Raw genomic sequence first — 14,742 nt, forward strand, 5'->3', positions numbered from 1 at the left:
CCCTAACCCTAAACCTAACCCTAAACCTAACCCTAAACACTAACCCTAACCCTAAACACTAACCCGAAACACTAACCCTAAACAATAAACCTAACCCTAACCCTAAACAATAACCCTAAACACTAACCCTAAACACTAAACCTAACCCTAAACACTAACCCTAACCCTAAACCTAACCCTAAACACTAACCCTAACCCTAACCCTAACCATAACTAAACATAAACCTAAACCTAACCCCAATCCTAACCCTAAACCCTAAACACTAACCCTAACCCCAACCCTAACCCTAAACCTTACCCTAACCCTAAACACTAACCCTAAACCTAACCCTGAACCGAAAACACTAACCCTAAACCTAACCCTAAACACTAAACCTAACCCTAACCCTAAACACTAACCCTAAACACTAACCCTAAACACTAACCCTAAACCTAAGCCCAAACACTAAACCTAACCCTAAACCTAACCCTAAACAGTAACCCTAAACACTAAACCTAACCCTAACCCTAAACACTAACCCTAAACACCAACCCTAAACCTAACCCTAAACACTAGACCTAACCCTAACCCCAAACACTAACCCTAAACACTAACCCTAAACCTAACCCTAAACCTAACCCTAAACACTAAACCTAACCCTAACCCTAACCCTAAACACTAACCCTAAACCTAACCCTAAACCGAAAACACTAACCCTAAACCTAACCCTAAACAATAAACCTAACCCTAACCCTAAACACTAACCCTAAACACTAACCCTAAACACTAACCCTAAACCTAAGCCCAAACACTAAACCTAACCCTAAACAGTAACCCTAAACACTAAATCTAACCCTAACCCTAAACACTAACCCTAAACACCAACCCTAAACCTAACCCTAAACACTAGACCTAACACTAACCCTAAACACTAACCCTAAACACTAACCCTAAACCTAACGCTAAACACTAAACCTAACCCTAACCCTAAACCTAACCCTAAACACTAAACCTAACCCTAACCCTAAACACTAACCCTAAACACTAACCCTAAACCTAACCCTAAACACTAAACCTAACCCTAACCCTAAACCTAACCCTAACAACTAACCCTAACCCTAACCCTAAACACTAACCCTAAACCTAACCCTAACCACTAACCCTAACCCTAAACACTAACCCTAAACACTAACCCCAATCCTAAACACTAAACCTAACCCTAAACACTAACCCTAACCTAACCCTAAACACTAAACCTAACCCTAACCCTAAACACTAAACCTCACCCTAACCCTAAACACTAACCCTAACCCTAAACACTAACCCTAAACACTAACCGTAAACACCAACCCTAAACCTAACCCTAAACACTAAACCTAACCCTAAACACTAACCCTAAACCCTAAATCTAACCCTAAACCTAACCCTAAACACTAACCCTAAACACTAACCCAAAACCTAACCCTAAACACTAGACCTAACCCTAACCCTAAACACTAACCCTAAACACTAACCCTAAACACTAACCCGAAAGCTAACCCTAACCCTAAACACTAACCCTTAATACTAACCCTAAACACTAAACCTAACCCTAACCCTAAACACTAACCCTAAACACCAACCCTAAACCTAACCCTAAACACTAGACCTAACCCTAACCCTAAACACTAACCCTAAACCAAAACCCTAAACCTAACCCTAAACACTAAACCTAACCCTAACCCTAAACCCTAAACCTAACCCTAAACCTAACCCTAAACCTAACCCTAAACACTAACCCTAAACACTAACCCTAAACACTAACCCAAAACCTAACCCTAAACACTAGACCTAACCCTAACCCTAAACACTAACCCTAAACACTTACCCGAAACCTAACCCTAAACACTAACCCTAACCCAAACCATAACGCTAAACCCTAAACACTAAACCTAACCCTAAACCTAAACCTCACCTTAATCCCATCCCCAACCCTAAAAACTAAACCTACCCCTAAACACTAACCCTAAACACTAATCCTAAACCTAAACCTCACCCTAACCCTAACCCCAACCCTAACCGTAAACACTAAACCTAACCCTAACCCTAAACCTAACCCTAAACACTAAAGCTAACCCTAAACACACCCTAAACCCTAAACCTAAACCTCACCCTAACCCGAACCCCAAGCCTAAACACTAACCCTAAACCCTAAACCTAACCCTAAACACTAAACCGAACCCTAACCCTAAACCTAACCCTAAACACTAAACCTAACCCTAAACACTAACCCTAAACACTAACCCTAAACCCTAACCCTAAACCTAACCCTAAACCTAACCCTAAACACTATACCTAACCCTAAACACTAACCCTAAACACTAACCCTAAACCTAACCCTAAACACTAACCCTAAACACTAACAAAAAAACCTAACCCTAAACACTAGACCTAACCCTAACCCTAAACACTAACCCTAAACACTTACCGAAACCTAACCCTAAACACTAAACCTAATCCTAACCCTAAACACTAACCCTAACCATAACGCTAAACCCTAAACACTAAACCTAACCCTAAACACTAACCCTAAACACTAACCCTAAACCTAAACCTCACCCTAACCCCATCCCCAACCCTAAAAACTAAACCTACCCCTAAACACTAATCCTAACCCTAAACCCTAAACCTAAACCTCACCCTAACCCTAACCCCAACCCTAACCGTAAACACTAAACCTAACCCTAACCCTAAACCTAACCCTAAACACTAAAGCTAACCCTAAACACACCCTAAACCCTAAACCTAAACCTCACCCTAACCCAAACCCCAACCCTAAACACTAACCCTAAACCCTAAACCTAACCCTAAACAATAAACCGAACCCTAACCCTAAACCTACCCTAAACACTAAACCTAACCCTAAACACTAACCCTAACCCTAAACCTAACCCTAAACACTAAACCTAACCCTAAACACTAACCCTAAACACTAACCCTAAACCTAACCCTAAACAATAACTTACAGCACGACGTACCTGAGAACCTGCGTCTGACGTCACCACGTACACGTAGCTGGGCGGGAAGCGGGGAATCCACGGGCACTGCAGAGACCACGCCCACATTAAAAGAGAACCACCGCGTCTAGGCTCCGCCCACCTCAATAAAGGGCGAGAACTGCGATATTTCTATCCACCCCTGTCCCCCGAGCAAATTTCGGATTTCTGCCGAACTTAAGCAGCGCTGCTGATTAGAGCCACCTGATTGGCTCTTCGGCACCACGTGGCTACACGGCGTGCACGCGGATTGCCTTCAGCAGCCGTGCACTACACACTGCACTTAAAGGGGTTGTCCCGCGAAACAAAGTGGGTCTATACACTTCTGTATGGCCATATTAATGCACTTTGTAATATACATCGTGCATTAATTATGAGCCATACAGAAGTTATTCACTTACCTGCTCCGTTGCTGGCGTCCTCGTCTCCATGGTGCCGTCTAATTTTCAGCGTCTAATCGCCCGATTAGACGCGCTTGCGCAGTCCGGTCTTCTCCGTTCTGAATGGGGCCGCTCGTGCCAGAGAGCGGCTCTCGTAGCTCCGCCCCGTCACGTGTGCCGATTCCAGCCAATCAGGAGGCTGGAATCGGCAATGGACCGCACAGAAGACCTGCGGTCCACCGAGGGTGAAGATCCCGGCGGCCATCTTCGCAAGGTAAGTAAGAAGTCACCGGAGCGCGGGGATTCGGGTAAGTACTATCCGGTTTTTTTTTTCAACACATGCATCGGGTTTGTCCCGCGCCGAACGGGGGGGCTATTGAAAAAAAAAAAAAAAAAACAGTTTAAGCAGCACGGGGTTAGGGCTAGGGTTAGGGTTAACTAAACTTAACCCTAACCCTAAGCCCAACCCTAAACACTAACCTTAAACACTAACCCAAAACCTAACCCTAAACACTAGACCTAACCCTAACCCTAACCACTAAACCTAACCCTAAACACTAACCCTAAACCTAACCCTAAACCTAACCCTAAACACTAAACCTAACCCTAAACACTAACCCTAAACACCAACCCTAAACCCTAAACCTAACCCTAAACACTAACCCTAAACCTAACCCTAAACACTAAACCTAACCCTAACCCTAAACACTAACCCTAAACACCAACCCTAACCCTAAACACTAACCCTAAACCTAACCCTAAACACTAACCCTAACCCTAAACACTAACCCTAAACCTAACCCTAACCCTAAACCTAACCCTAAACCTAACCCTAAACACTAACCCTAACCCTAAACACTAACCCGAAACACTAACCCTAAACAATAAACCTAACCCTAAACAATAACCCTAAACACTAACCCTAAACAATAAACCTAACCCTAACCCTAATTACTAACCCTAAACACTAACCCTAAACCTAACCCTAAACCTAACCCTAAACACTAAACCTAACCCTAACCCTAAACCTAAACCTAACCCTAAACAATAACCCTAAACCTAACCCTAAACAATAAACCTAACCCTAACCCTAATTACTAACCCTAAACACTAACCCTAAACCTAACCCTAACAACTAACCCTAACCCTAAGCACTAACCCTAACCCTAAACACTAACCCTAAACCTAACCCTAAACACTAAACCTAACCCTAACCACTAACCCTAACCCTAAACACTAACCCCAACCCTAAACACTAAACCTAACCCTAAACACTAACCCTAAACCTAATACTAAACACTAAACCTAACCCTAACCCTAAACACTAAACCTCACCCTAACCCTAAACACTAACCCTAACCCTAAACACTAACCCTAACCTTAAACACCAACCCTAAACACCAACCCTAACCCTAAACACTAACCCTAAACACCAACCGTAAACCTAACCCTAAACACTAACCCTAACCCTAACCCTCTAACCCTAACCCTAACCCTAACCCTAACCCTAACTAAACTTAACCCTAACCCTAAGCCCAACCCTAAACACTAACCTTAAACACTAACCCAAAACCTAACCCTAAACACTAGACCTAACCCTAACCCTAACCACTAAACCTAACCCTAAACACTAACCCTAAACACTAACCCTAAACCTAACCCTAAACCTAACCCTAAACACTAAACCTAACCCTAACCCTAAACACTAACCCTAAACACCAACCCTAAACCCTAAACCTAACCCTAAACACTAACTGTAAACCTAACCCTAAACACTAAACCTAACCCTAACCCTAAACACTAACCCTAAACACCAACCCTAACCCTAAACACTAACCCTAAACCTAACCCTAAACACTAACCCTAACCCTAAACACTAACCCTAACCCTAAACACAAACCCTAAACCTAACCCTAACCCTAAACCTAACCCTAAACCTAACCCTAAACACTAACCCTAACCCTAAACACTAACCCGAAACACTAACCCTAAACAATAAACCTAACCCTAACCCTAAACAATAACCCTAAACACTAACCCTAAACACTAAACCTAACCCTAAACACTAACCCTAACCCTAAACCTAACCCTAAACACTAACCCTAACCCTAACCCTAACCATAACTAAACATAAACCTAAACCTAACCCCAATCCTAACCCTAAACCCTAAACACTAACCCTAACCCCAACCCTAACCCTAAACCTTACCCTAACCCTAAACACTAACCCTAAACCTAACCCTGAACCGAAAACACTAACCCTAAACCTAACCCTAAACACTAAACCTAACCCTAACCCTAAACACTAACCCTAAACACTAACCCTAAACACTAACCCTAAACCTAAGCCCAAACACTAAACCTAACCCTAAACCTAACCCTAAACAGTAACCCTAAACACTAAACCTAACCCTAACCCTAAACACTAACCCTAAACACCAACCCTAAACCTAACCCTAAACACTAGACCTAACCCTAACCCCAAACACTAACCCTAAACACTAACCCTAAACCTAACCCTAAACCTAACCCTAAACACTAAACCTAACCCTAACCCTAACCCTAAACACTAACCCTAAACCTAACCCTAAACCGAAAACACTAACCCTAAACCTAACCCTAAACAATAAACCTAACCCTAACCCTAAACACTAACCCTAAACACTAACCCTAAACACTAACCCTAAACCTAAGCCCAAACACTAAACCTAACCCTAAACAGTAACCCTAAACACTAAATCTAACCCTAACCCTAAACACTAACCCTAAACACCAACCCTAAACCTAACCCTAAACACTAGACCTAACACTAACCCTAAACACTAACCCTAAACACTAACCCTAAACCTAACGCTAAACACTAAACCTAACCCTAACCCTAAACCTAACCCTAAACACTAAACCTAACCCTAACCCTAAACACTAACCCTAAACACTAACCCTAAACCTAACCCTAAACACTAAACCTAACCCTAACCCTAAACCTAACCCTAACAACTAACCCTAACCCTAACCCTAAACACTAACCCTAAACCTAACCCTAACCACTAACCCTAACCCTAAACACTAACCCTAAACACTAACCCCAATCCTAAACACTAAACCTAACCCTAAACACTAACCCTAACCTAACCCTAAACACTAAACCTAACCCTAACCCTAAACACTAAACCTCACCCTAACCCTAAACACTAACCCTAACCCTAAACACTAACCCTAAACACTAACCGTAAACACCAACCCTAAACCTAACCCTAAACACTAAACCTAACCCTAAACACTAACCCTAAACCCTAAATCTAACCCTAAACCTAACCCTAAACCTAACCCTAAACACTAACCCTAAACACTAACCCAAAACCTAACCCTAAACACTAGACCTAACCCTAACCCTAAACACTAACCCTAAACACTAACCCTAAACACTAACCCGAAAGCTAACCCTAACCCTAAACACTAACCCTTAATACTAACCCTAAACACTAAACCTAACCCTAACCCTAAACACTAACCCTAAACACCAACCCTAAACCTAACCCTAAACACTAGACCTAACCCTAACCCTAAACACTAACCCTAAACCAAAACCCTAAACCTAACCCTAAACACTAAACCTAACCCTAACCCTAAACCCTAAACCTAACCCTAAACCTAACCCTAAACCTAACCCTAAACACTAACCCTAAACACTAACCCTAAACACTAACCCAAAACCTAACCCTAAACACTAGACCTAACCCTAACCCTAAACACTAACCCTAAACACTTACCCGAAACCTAACCCTAAACACTAACCCTAACCCAAACCATAACGCTAAACCCTAAACACTAAACCTAACCCTAAACCTAAACCTCACCTTAATCCCATCCCCAACCCTAAAAACTAAACCTACCCCTAAACACTAACCCTAAACACTAATCCTAAACCTAAACCTCACCCTAACCCTAACCCCAACCCTAACCGTAAACACTAAACCTAACCCTAACCCTAAACCTAACCCTAAACACTAAAGCTAACCCTAAACACACCCTAAACCCTAAACCTAAACCTCACCCTAACCCGAACCCCAAGCCTAAACACTAACCCTAAACCCTAAACCTAACCCTAAACACTAAACCGAACCCTAACCCTAAACCTAACCCTAAACACTAAACCTAACCCTAAACACTAACCCTAAACACTAACCCTAAACCCTAACCCTAAACCTAACCCTAAACCTAACCCTAAACACTATACCTAACCCTAAACACTAACCCTAAACACTAACCCTAAACCTAACCCTAAACACTAACCCTAAACACTAACAAAAAAACCTAACCCTAAACACTAGACCTAACCCTAACCCTAAACACTAACCCTAAACACTTACCGAAACCTAACCCTAAACACTAAACCTAATCCTAACCCTAAACACTAACCCTAACCATAACGCTAAACCCTAAACACTAAACCTAACCCTAAACACTAACCCTAAACACTAACCCTAAACCTAAACCTCACCCTAACCCCATCCCCAACCCTAAAAACTAAACCTACCCCTAAACACTAATCCTAACCCTAAACCCTAAACCTAAACCTCACCCTAACCCTAACCCCAACCCTAACCGTAAACACTAAACCTAACCCTAACCCTAAACCTAACCCTAAACACTAAAGCTAACCCTAAACACACCCTAAACCCTAAACCTAAACCTCACCCTAACCCAAACCCCAACCCTAAACACTAACCCTAAACCCTAAACCTAACCCTAAACAATAAACCGAACCCTAACCCTAAACCTACCCTAAACACTAAACCTAACCCTAAACACTAACCCTAACCCTAAACCTAACCCTAAACACTAAACCTAACCCTAAACACTAACCCTAAACACTAACCCTAAACCTAACCCTAAACAATAACTTACAGCACGACGTACCTGAGAACCTGCGTCTGACGTCACCACGTACACGTAGCTGGGCGGGAAGCGGGGAATCCACGGGCACTGCAGAGACCACGCCCACATTAAAAGAGAACCACCGCGTCTAGGCTCCGCCCACCTCAATAAAGGGCGAGAACTGCGATATTTCTATCCACCCCTGTCCCCCGAGCAAATTTCGGATTTCTGCCGAACTTAAGCAGCGCTGCTGATTAGAGCCACCTGATTGGCTCTTCGGCACCACGTGGCTACACGGCGTGCACGCGGATTGCCTTCAGCAGCCGTGCACTACACACTGCACTTAAAGGGGTTGTCCCGCGAAACAAAGTGGGTCTATACACTTCTGTATGGCCATATTAATGCACTTTGTAATATACATCGTGCATTAATTATGAGCCATACAGAAGTTATTCACTTACCTGCTCCGTTGCTGGCGTCCTCGTCTCCATGGTGCCGTCTAATTTTCAGCGTCTAATCGCCCGATTAGACGCGCTTGCGCAGTCCGGTCTTCTCCGTTCTGAATGGGGCCGCTCGTGCCAGAGAGCGGCTCTCGTAGCTCCGCCCCGTCACGTGTGCCGATTCCAGCCAATCAGGAGGCTGGAATCGGCAATGGACCGCACAGAAGACCTGCGGTCCACCGAGGGTGAAGATCCCGGCGGCCATCTTCGCAAGGTAAGTAAGAAGTCACCGGAGCGCGGGGATTCGGGTAAGTACTATCCGGTTTTTTTTTTCAACACATGCATCGGGTTTGTCCCGCGCCGAACGGGGGGGCTATTGAAAAAAAAAAAAAAAAAACAGTTTAAGCAGCACGGGGTTAGGGCTAGGGTTAGGGTTAACTAAACTTAACCCTAACCCTAAGCCCAACCCTAAACACTAACCTTAAACACTAACCCAAAACCTAACCCTAAACACTAGACCTAACCCTAACCCTAACCACTAAACCTAACCCTAAACACTAACCCTAAACCTAACCCTAAACCTAACCCTAAACACTAAACCTAACCCTAAACACTAACCCTAAACACCAACCCTAAACCCTAAACCTAACCCTAAACACTAACCCTAAACCTAACCCTAAACACTAAACCTAACCCTAACCCTAAACACTAACCCTAAACACCAACCCTAACCCTAAACACTAACCCTAAACCTAACCCTAAACACTAACCCTAACCCTAAACACTAACCCTAAACCTAACCCTAACCCTAAACCTAACCCTAAACCTAACCCTAAACACTAACCCTAACCCTAAACACTAACCCGAAACACTAACCCTAAACAATAAACCTAACCCTAAACAATAACCCTAAACACTAACCCTAAACAATAAACCTAACCCTAACCCTAATTACTAACCCTAAACACTAACCCTAAACCTAACCCTAAACCTAACCCTAAACACTAAACCTAACCCTAACCCTAAACCTAAACCTAACCCTAAACAATAACCCTAAACCTAACCCTAAACAATAAACCTAACCCTAACCCTAATTACTAACCCTAAACACTAACCCTAAACCTAACCCTAAACCTAACCCTAACAACTAACCCTAACCCTAAGCACTAACCCTAACCCTAAACACTAACCCTAAACCTAACCCTAAACACTAAACCTAACCCTAACCACTAACCCTAACCCTAAACACTAACCCCAACCCTAAACACTAAACCTAACCCTAAACACTAACCCTAAACCTAATACTAAACACTAAACCTAACCCTAACCCTAAACACTAAACCTCACCCTAACCCTAAACACTAACCCTAACCCTAAACACTAACCCTAACCTTAAACACCAACCCTAAACACCAACCCTAACCCTAAACACTAACCCTAAACACCAACCGTAAACCTAACCCTAAACACTAACCCTAACCCTAACCCTCTAACCCTAACCCTAACCCTAACCCTAACCCTAACTAAACTTAACCCTAACCCTAAGCCCAACCCTAAACACTAACCTTAAACACTAACCCAAAACCTAACCCTAAACACTAGACCTAACCCTAACCCTAACCACTAAACCTAACCCTAAACACTAACCCTAAACACTAACCCTAAACCTAACCCTAAACCTAACCCTAAACACTAAACCTAACCCTAACCCTAAACACTAACCCTAAACACCAACCCTAAACCCTAAACCTAACCCTAAACACTAACTGTAAACCTAACCCTAAACACTAAACCTAACCCTAACCCTAAACACTAACCCTAATCACCAACCCTAACCCTAAACACTAACCCTAAACCTAACCCTAAACACTAACCCTAACCCTAAACACTAACCCTAACCCTAAACACAAACCCTAAACCTAACCCTAACCCTAAACCTAACCCTAAACCTAACCCTAAACACTAACCCTAACCCTAAACACTAACCCGAAACACTAACCCTAAACAATAAACCTAACCCTAACCCTAAACAATAACCCTAAACACTAACCCTAAACACTAAACCTAACCCTAAACACTAACCCTAACCCTAAACCTAACCCTAAACACTAACCCTAACCCTAACCCTAACCATAACTAAACATAAACCTAAACCTAACCCCAATCCTAACCCTAAACCCTAAACACTAACCCTAACCCCAACCCTAACCCTAAACCTTACCCTAACCCTAAACACTAACCCTAAACCTAACCCTGAACCGAAAACACTAACCCTAAACCTAACCCTAAACACTAAACCTAACCCTAACCCTAAACACTAACCCTAAACACTAACCCTAAACACTAACCCTAAACCTAAGCCCAAACACTAAACCTAACCCTAAACCTAACCCTAAACAGTAACCCTAAACACTAAACCTAACCCTAACCCTAAACACTAACCCTAAACACCAACCCTAAACCTAACCCTAAACACTAGACCTAACCCTAACCCCAAACACTAACCCTAAACACTAACCCTAAACCTAACCCTAAACCTAACCCTAAACACTAAACCTAACCCTAACCCTAACCCTAAACACTAACCCTAAACCTAACCCTAAACCGAAAACACTAACCCTAAACCTAACCCTAAACAATAAACCTAACCCTAACCCTAAACACTAACCCTAAACACTAACCCTAAACACTAACCCTAAACCTAAGCCCAAACACTAAACCTAACCCTAAACAGTAACCCTAAACACTAAATCTAACCCTAACCCTAAACACTAACCCTAAACACCAACCCTAAACCTAACCCTAAACACTAGACCTAACACTAACCCTAAACACTAACCCTAAACACTAACCCTAAACCTAACGCTAAACACTAAACCTAACCCTAACCCTAAACCTAACCCTAAACACTAAACCTAACCCTAACCCTAAACACTAACCCTAAACACTAACCCTAAACCTAACCCTAAACACTAAACCTAACCCTAACCCTAAACCTAACCCTAACAACTAACCCTAACCCTAACCCTAAACACTAACCCTAAACCTAACCCTAACCACTAACCCTAACCCTAAACACTAACCCTAAACACTAACCCCAATCCTAAACACTAAACCTAACCCTAAACACTAACCCTAACCTAACCCTAAACACTAAACCTAACCCTAACCCTAAACACTAAACCTCACCCTAACCCTAAACACTAACCCTAACCCTAAACACTAACCCTAAACACTAACCGTAAACACCAACCCTAAACCTAACCCTAAACACTAAACCTAACCCTAAACACTAACCCTAAACCCTAAATCTAACCCTAAACCTAACCCTAAACCTAACCCTAAACACTAACCCTAAACACTAACCCAAAACCTAACCCTAAACACTAGACCTAACCCTAACCCTAAACACTAACCCTAAACACTAACCCTAAACACTAACCCGAAAGCTAACCCTAACCCTAAACACTAACCCTTAATACTAACCCTAAACACTAAACCTAACCCTAACCCTAAACACTAACCCTAAACACCAACCCTAAACCTAACCCTAAACACTAGACCTAACCCTAACCCTAAACACTAACCCTAAACCAAAACCCTAAACCTAACCCTAAACACTAAACCTAACCCTAACCCTAAACCCTAAACCTAACCCTAAACCTAACCCTAAACCTAACCCTAAACACTAACCCTAAACACTAACCCTAAACACTAACCCAAAACCTAACCCTAAACACTAGACCTAACCCTAACCCTAAACACTAACCCTAAACACTTACCCGAAACCTAACCCTAAACACTAACCCTAACCCAAACCATAACGCTAAACCCTAAACACTAAACCTAACCCTAAACCTAAACCTCACCTTAATCCCATCCCCAACCCTAAAAACTAAACCTACCCCTAAACACTAACCCTAAACACTAATCCTAAACCTAAACCTCACCCTAACCCTAACCCCAACCCTAACCGTAAACACTAAACCTAACCCTAACCCTAAACCTAACCCTAAACACTAAAGCTAACCCTAAACACACCCTAAACCCTAAACCTAAACCTCACCCTAACCCGAACCCCAAGCCTAAACACTAACCCTAAACCCTAAACCTAACCCTAAACACTAAACCGAACCCTAACCCTAAACCTAACCCTAAACACTAAACCTAACCCTAAACACTAACCCTAAACACTAACCCTAAACCCTAACCCTAAACCTAACCCTAAACCTAACCCTAAACACTATACCTAACCCTAAACACTAACCCTAAACACTAACCCTAAACCTAACCCTAAACACTAACCCTAAACACTAACAAAAAAACCTAACCCTAAACACTAGACCTAACCCTAACCCTAAACACTAACCCTAAACACTTACCGAAACCTAACCCTAAACACTAAACCTAATCCTAACCCTAAACACTAACCCTAACCATAACGCTAAACCCTAAACACTAAACCTAACCCTAAACACTAACCCTAAACACTAACCCTAAACCTAAACCTCACCCTAACCCCATCCCCAACCCTAAAAACTAAACCTACCCCTAAACACTAATCCTAACCCTAAACCCTAAACCTAAACCTCACCCTAACCCTAACCCCAACCCTAACCGTAAACACTAAACCTAACCCTAACCCTAAACCTAACCCTAAACACTAAAGCTAACCCTAAACACACCCTAAACCCTAAACCTAAACCTCACCCTAACCCAAACCCCAACCCTAAACACTAACCCTAAACCCTAAACCTAACCCTAAAAAATAAACCGAACCCTAACCCTAAACCTACCCTAAACACTAAACCTAACCCTAAACACTAACCCTAACCCTAAACCTAACCCTAAACACTAAACCTAACCCTAAACACTAACCCTAAACACTAACCCTAAACCTAACCCTAAACAATAACCCTAATCCCAACCCAAACACTAACCAGAACCCTAACCCTAAACCTAAACCTAACCCTAAACACTAACCCTAAACCTAACCCTAAACACTAACCCAAACCTAACCCTAAACACTAACACTAACCCTAAACCTAACCCTAAACCCAAAACACTAACCCTAAACCTAACCCTAAACACTAACCCTAACCATAACTAAACATAAACCTAAACCTAACCCCAATCCTAACCCTAAACCCTAAACACTAACCCTAACCCCAACCCTAACCCTAAACCTTACCCTAACCCTAAACACTAACCCTAAACCTAACCCTAAACCGAAAACACTAACCCTAAACCTAACCCTAAACACTAAACCTAACCCTAACCCTAAACACTAACCCTAAACACTAACCCTAAACCTAAGCCCAAACACTAAACCTAACCCTAAACCTAACCCTAAACAGTAACCCTAAACACTAAACCTAACCCTAACCCTAAACACTAACCCTAAACACCAACCCTAAACCTAACCCTAAACACTAGACCTAACCCTAACCCTAAACACTAACCCTAAACACTAACCCTAAACCTAACCCTAAACCTAACCCTAACCCTAAACCTAACCCTAAACCTAACCCTAAACACTAACCCTAACCCTAAACACTAACCCGAAACACTAACCCTAAACAATAAACCTAACCCTAACCCTAAACACTAAACCTAACCCTAAACACTAACCCTAACCCTAAACCTAACCCTAAACACTAACCCTAACCCTAACCCTAACCATAACTAAACATAAACCTAAACCTAACCCCAATCCTAACCCTAAACCCTAAACACTAACCCTAACCCCAACCCTAACCCTAAACCTTACCCTAACCCTAAACACTAACCATAAACCTAACCCTAAACCGAAAACACTAACCCTAAACCTAACCCTAAACACTAAACCTAACCCTAACCCTAAACACTAACCCTAAACACTAACCCTAAACCTAAGCCCAAACACTAAACCTAACCCTAAACCTAACCCTAAACAGTAACCCTAAACAATAAACCGAACCCTAACCCTAAACCTACCCTAAACACTAAACCTAACCCTAAACACGAACCCTAAACACTAACCCTAAACC

This window comes from Eleutherodactylus coqui, unplaced genomic scaffold (assembly GCF_035609145.1).
Source record: "Eleutherodactylus coqui strain aEleCoq1 unplaced genomic scaffold, aEleCoq1.hap1 HAP1_SCAFFOLD_291, whole genome shotgun sequence".
Taxonomy (NCBI): Eukaryota; Metazoa; Chordata; class Amphibia; order Anura; family Eleutherodactylidae; genus Eleutherodactylus; species Eleutherodactylus coqui.